The sequence below is a fragment of the Manis pentadactyla genome, chromosome 3 (assembly GCF_030020395.1).
Source record: "Manis pentadactyla isolate mManPen7 chromosome 3, mManPen7.hap1, whole genome shotgun sequence".
NCBI classification, from domain to species: domain Eukaryota; kingdom Metazoa; phylum Chordata; class Mammalia; order Pholidota; family Manidae; genus Manis; species Manis pentadactyla.
The window spans coordinates 194,997,938-195,004,444 of NC_080021.1; positions in this window are offsets into that span (position 1 = coordinate 194,997,938).

Below are 6,507 nucleotides of genomic sequence, written 5' to 3' on the forward strand. Positions count from 1 at the left end.
AATACTAGTGAGAAGCACAAAGGCAGAGCCCAAACCAGCAGGAATACACAGTGGTTTTACACAAATGATTTAACAGTTGGTGGGGAAAACAAAGTGACGTAATAGAAAGAAGGTAGCTATACTAAGATAACAGCCAAACAGCAACTATCCTAATCCAGTATGGATGCTCTATAAACACTGCCACTGAAGAAGAAGGCAGCAAGCTGCCTCTATTTTGCCCCATCCTTACCCCAACTAGGAAGTATTATCCATTCCATATTTAATGGAATGGAACAAAACAAGCCCACATCCCCAAGTCCATTTCTAAAAAAACAGTAATACCTAAGGGAAATTCAAAGTAAAATCCAATTCTTGTGCTTTTCGTTTGTATAGGTAATGTGTGTGGATCATGAAAAGCAAGAGTAGAAAGGGTGGTGGAGAATATGGCCACCAACCCATACTGTACCTAGAACTGGTCTGCTTGCCTCACAGAGTTCGTGTTTGCACCCAAACAAACCCACAAGGGTTGGTTTTCCTTTGCGTGCCTTGCAATTGTATGTTTCAGGAATTTTATGTTCCTTTATGTAGGAAATTGACCTTCAAAAATGAGAGCCCTCAGAGCTTTTCAAATTTTTATGTGTGTAGCTCTGCTTCCCACATCCTTCTCATTTGTTCTTTCAGGAAAATCCTAATTGAACTCCATGGAAGGAGTTCTCCTCTTTAGATCAGAATTTACTTATAAAATTTCTAGAAAAACACAATATTGCCACTCTCCCACACAGAATATTACAAAGCAAGTCTCCTCTGTACAAATTCACTATCATGGCCAAACAGGAAACAATTGCAAAGCTACCCCCAAAATTCTTAAGCAACTGAGAGTGAGGACCAAGAGAAAGAGAAACAGAAGTTGCTTCAATCAGGAAAAATATTTTGAGAAGCATCAGGAAGATGTGAGAAGTCTTGGCACAGTAAATTTTATTTAACTGAATATTTAGGGAATGGGCTCTGTTTTTGTTGTTTTTGTTTACTTGCTTGTTTTTGTTTTAAATCTCCTAATTAAAATATTGCTGTATTACCTGTATAACTCATGTAAATAATCTGGAAAATGCAAGACTAAAGGAAGAGAAGCTAGATTACTGGTTTCCAGGAGTTAAAGGTTGGGGGGGAGGGCTGACTACAAAAGGGCAGCACAGGATACTTTTGGGGACAATAGGACTGTTTTGCGTCTTAATTTGGTGATGGTTGCATAACTATGCAATTTTTTAAAACTTGTAGCACTGTACACTAAAAAGGGTGAATTCTGCTATATACAAAAATTAATAAAGTAAAATTTTAAGTTGCTATGCATGTAGGTGGAAGACCATAGACTGGGATTCACGTGACCTACATTCCATTTCTTTTGGCTCCATTCCCCTTTCTAGCACTACGACCAAAAGTTATTTTTTCTTCTTACTAGAAATATCTCTAATATTACCCTAGGGCACAGAACATGTAGGGGAAAAAATGTCACCTTTCTTTGGCATGTTTCAATGTCTTTGAGACGCCTGTGCTACATACTGGACACACAGAAGGTAACCACGAGCGCAGCCCACAGCTCTTCCCAGTCAAATATTCTCCCTTCCTCGTCCTCCTCTGCTGTTTGCACCTCAACAAGCCAAAATATTTTAATAAATTTTACTGAAGTTTTAATGACTTTATTCATCATTTAATTATATACAAAATTCATAGTTATGTTCTTAGATGCACTTAATGAGTTTTAATAATCAGGCTCTTGAGAAAGCAATATATGGTTGTTTGTGATTAGATTCAGCAACATAGAGAAGTATGTCCATACTGAGTTATTCTCTGCAGCTTTTGGCTCTGCCTATATACCCTGTAAAAGCTCTTGTGATAGAGTAGGTGTCTCAAACAGAGGGTCTGTAGAAGTTCTCCTATCATGACAATCTTTAGTGTATATATATATATATATATATATATATATATATTTTTTTTTTTTGGCATCATTAATCTACAATTACATGAGGAACATTATGTTTACTAGGATCCCCCCTTCACCAAGTCCACCCCACAACCCCCATTACAGTCACTGTCCATCAGCATAGTTAGATGCTGTAGAATCACTACTTGTCCTCTCTGTGTTGCACAGCCCTCCCCATGCCCCCCCCACACACATTATACATGCTAATCGTAATGCCCACTTCCTTCCCCCACCCCTTATCCCTCCCTTCCCACCCATTCTTCCCAGTCCCTTTGCCTTTGGTAACTGTTAGTCCATTCTTGGGTTCTGTGATTCTGCTGCTGTTTTGTTCCTTCAGTTTTTTCTTTGTTCTTATACTTTACACGTGAGTGAAATCATTTGGTACTTGTCTTTCTCCACCTGGCTTATTTCACTGAGCATAATCCCCTCTAGCTTCATCCATGTTGTTGCAAATGGTAGGATTTGTTTTCTTCTTATGGCTGAATAATATTCCATTGTGTATATGTACCATATCTTCTTTATCCATTCATCTACTGATGGACACTTAGGTTCCTTCCATTTCTTGGCTATTGTAAATAGTGCTGTGATAAACATAGGGGTGTATCTGTCTTTTTCAAACTGGGCTCCTGCCTTCTTAGGGTAGATTCCTAGGAGTGGAATTCCTGGGTCAAATGGTATTTCTATTTTGAGCTTTTTGAGGAACCTCCATACTGCTTTTCACAATGGTTGAACTAATTTGCATTCCCACCAGCAGTGTAGAAGGGTTCCCCTTTCTCTGCAACCTCACCAACATTTGTTGTTGTTTGTCTTTTGGATGGTAGCGATCCTTACTGGTGTGAGGTGATATCTCATTGTGGTTTTAATTTGCATTTCTCTGATGACTAGCGATGTGGAGCATCTTTTCATGTGTCTGCTGGCCATCGGAATCTCTTTGGAAAACTGTTCAGCTCCTCTGCCCATTTTTTAATTGGATTATTTGCTTTTTGTTTGTTGAGGTGCATGAGCTCTTTATATATTTCAGATGTCAACCCTTTATCGGATCTGTCATTTATGAATATATTCTCCCATACTGTAGGATGTCTTTTTGTTCTATTGATGGTATCCTTTGCTGTAAAGAAGCTTTTCAGCTTGATATAGTCCCACTTGTTCATTTTTGTTTTTGTTTCCCTTGCCTGGAGAGATATGTTCATGAAGCAGTCACTCATGTTTATGTCCAAGAGATTTTTGCCTATGTATTTTTCTAAGAGCTTTATGGTTTCATGACTTACATTCAGGTCTTTGATCCATTTCGAATTTACTTTTGTGTATGGGGTTAGACAGTGATCCAGTTTCATTCTCTTACATGTAGCTGTCCAGTTTTGCCAACAGCAGCTGTTAAAGAGGCTGTCATTTCCCCATTGTATGTCCATGGCCATCTTTTCCTTTTAACAGACACTTTCAAGAAATGAAGAAGGAAAATGTTACAGACACACTTGAAGTTTCCTCCAATTTTATTTCCTTCCTTCCCCTTAAATTTGGTGTTAACTTCTATATATGTTTTATACTTTCTCTATATGTGGCAATTGGCTTTTTACCTTCTCAGTTGGTTTTAAACATGTGGTTTTCTATGGATGAATAGCCAGATATACCATTTTCTATATTTTTCATACTCGCTATATACTTTCTTTCTACAGTGTCCATAATCAATAACTAGTATTATTTTGTATGTTCCAAACCTTATGTAAATGGTATCATACTGGCATTGTACACATCATGTAACTTATTCTTCTAGCAGAAATTATGCTTATGAGATTTATACATGTTGATGAAGCAGTTCTAATTAATACACTCATTTTCACTGCTTTATAGTATTCTATTGAATGAACTGACTCATTTATCCACTCTTCTCTTGAGGGACATTTTCACTGTTTTCTATTTTTAGATATCATCATCATCATCATTGCTCCTATGAATATTTTCCAATGTATCACTTTACGCATACATAGAAGAGTTTCTCTAGAATATATGCTCATAGTGGACTTGCTTTGTAATCTTGACTTTAATGAGATTGCTAAATTAAACCAAGCTACACTAACATCAGCACTAGGTGAGGTTTCTGTTGTTTAACATCTTAATCAGCACTGCATACTATTGGTGTTACTAATTTTTCCAATTGGATAAATGTGATATGATGTCTTGTTGTTTTAATTAGTATTTCCCTGATTTCCAGGAGGTTTAGCATCTTCACTATCTATTAACCATTCAGTTTTCCTTTCCTGGATACTGCCAAGTCATATCTTTGCTCATTATTATATTGTATCATTTGTCTGTTTTATTGATTTGTAGTCATTACATGTCCTGAGTACTAATTTTTTGTCTGAGTTGTAAATGCCTTCCCCGTGTGTGCCTTGCCTTTTCACTTGTGTTTTCTAGTGCACAGAAGCTTTGTTTGCTTGCTTGCTTGTTTCTAATGCACTCAGATTTACCTATCTTTTCATTCATGGCTTGAACTTTTTGTGGCTTGTTTAAAAAATCCTTTTCTCTACCAAGTTTATAAAGTTATATAGAAAACATCTAAAAGTTTTAAAGTTTTGCTCTTTAAATTTAAGTCTCTAATTTACCTAGAATTTATTTATTCTATTTTTTTGTATGTTGAGAGATTGAGATCTTTTTTTTTTAATGTGGTTAACCAATTATTCCAAACACCATTTATTGAACAGTCCACCTTCTCCCAGTGATCTATCAAAGAAGTCCTCCATATGCACAGGTCCTGTTCTGTTCTCTGCTTGCCTATTCCAGCAACAATATCACATGTCGTTACTAGAGTTTTATAAGATGTCTTAACATCTAGTAAGGCAAACTCTTGATACCTAGTAGGAGCCCCACCTTATTCTTTAAAAAATATGTTATTCATGAACCATTGATGTTCCACATAAATTTTAGAATAACCTTTTCAAGTCACACATATGATCTCCATATATGCTAAATATTTATTTTATGTATGTATACGTACATACACTAAAAACTGAGAATTTGACTCAGGTTGCATTAAATGATTTGAGGAGAATTGATAGCCTTACAAAAATAGAGTCCTTTCATCCATGAACATAATGTACCCATCCAGTTCTTAAATGCTTTCTTAATGTTTTTTAAAAACTTTTATATTCCCTCCATTAAAATCCTGCATATCTTTTTTTTAGATTTATTCTAGGTTCCTGATGTTTTTTGTTGCACCTGTAAGTGGTATCTTTTATCAGATTGATGTTTGTCCTTTGTTGGTACTGATAGGAGTAAATTTGATCACTACATACTGCATTTATTTCCAGCTGCCTTCTCTTTAAAGTGTTAATCATTTGTAAGTTCTCTTGAAATTTTCTTGTAAACACTAACATTTTATATCTTATACTTTCTTGTCTTATTCTGCTAAGACTTGATAAACTGAATGTTTAATAGAAGAGTTGATAGAAAACTTGTTCTGTTTGTGACTATAAAGAGAACACTTGAACATTTGGGGAAAATTTAAATATTACCAAATATCACAAGTATTGCTTTCTCCCCTGTTTAATGTTTCAGAATGTATAGAGGGTTTGTTTAGAGCACAATAGCTGCTCTAGTCATCTCAAACATCACTCTACATCAACTATTATTTCCATTTTTCAATATGCCTATTGCTGGGCTCCCCCATACAAAGAAAAAGTTTTAAAAATTATACATCTTGTTAATTTTTGGCAAAGTTGGCCAATTTCATGAAATCCACAAATGTCACACTAAACAGACTGAACGCATGTACAGTCATAAAGCTCAGCAAGCTGAAGTTGAAGATGCCCAAAAACAAAGAAAAAAAACTAACTCTAAAACTATTTGGCATTTAAGTTCTGAATTGATTCCTTTTGAGGCCTTTAAAATGTACTTGTTTGCAAAAACAAAAGGAGTTCTTTGTTAGCATGTGGAAGTGGTTTGTTAGTGGCTCTAAGAAATCAGGGTTAGGACTTGAGGTAGGAATAGAGTAGCGAACTTTTAATGCCTTAAGCGAATAAAATTTTTAATCAGTCTTAACACAGTAACTATTCCATTCAAGAAACCCATGGTAGTCATGAGGACCTAGGCCCCCAATAGCACTATTCTGACAGCTATTCTTCATGTTATCAAAGAACTGTCATTTTTTGCCTCCCTACAGCAAGAAGCTAAAAATAGCATGTTCACCCCTCCTACATCCTATTAAAAGATTAGGTTATGATTATAAATAAATTTTAAAATCTGCACCTTAAAACAGGATTTCAAGTGTGTTACATTTTAAAGACACCTCATTACAAAACTTAAAACTCAGAAAATTAAAATAGAAAATTGACTAAATCAGCAAATAAGCTTTCACTTTTTCAGTATAATTTACTGCATGATTTTTTAAAACAGACTTTCCTCTTATTCATTGTGTTGAGTCTTTAGAGAAAATAAGTAAGACTAAACATCAGCCACTGACTGCTACCTGAAATATTGTAAAAGAAAATAAAGTTACTCTTACACGGTAGGGACAAGAATTCATCTTACAGAAATTTAACACACAAGCTATTTTT